General features: G+C 26.3%; 1 protein-coding gene across 1 annotated transcript in view; it reads left to right on the top strand.

The window, feature by feature from the left end:
- The window catches only part of EMH_0068030 (uncharacterized protein), a gene marked incomplete at both ends in the record, with an annotated part of 5,344 nt that overhangs the window by 3,166 nt on the left and 1,954 nt on the right, over window positions 1-224 (top strand). The gene's annotated exons all lie outside the window — the stretch shown is intronic.

Here is a 224-nt window from a genome sequence, read left to right as displayed (position 1 = left end):
TTTTTTTTTGTCTCCTTTTTGTTTTTTTTGTCTCCTTTTTGTTTTTTTTTTTGTCTCCTTTTCCTTTTTTTTGTCTCCTTTTTGTTTTTTTGTCTCCTTTTTTGTTTTTTTTTGTCTCCTTTTTTGTCTTTTTCTTGTCTCCTTTTTCTTTTTTTTTTGTCTCCTTTTTGTTTTTTTTTGTCTCCTTTCCTGTTTTTTTGTCTCCTTTTTTGTCTCCTTTTTTG

Source organism: Eimeria mitis, genomic scaffold, assembly GCF_000499745.2.
Source record: "Eimeria mitis Houghton genomic scaffold, Emh_scaff3634, whole genome shotgun sequence".
In the NCBI taxonomy this organism is placed as follows: Eukaryota; Apicomplexa; class Conoidasida; order Eucoccidiorida; family Eimeriidae; genus Eimeria; species Eimeria mitis.
Note: the sequence above shows the minus strand (reverse complement) of the source record. Positions and strands in the feature narration are given on the sequence as shown.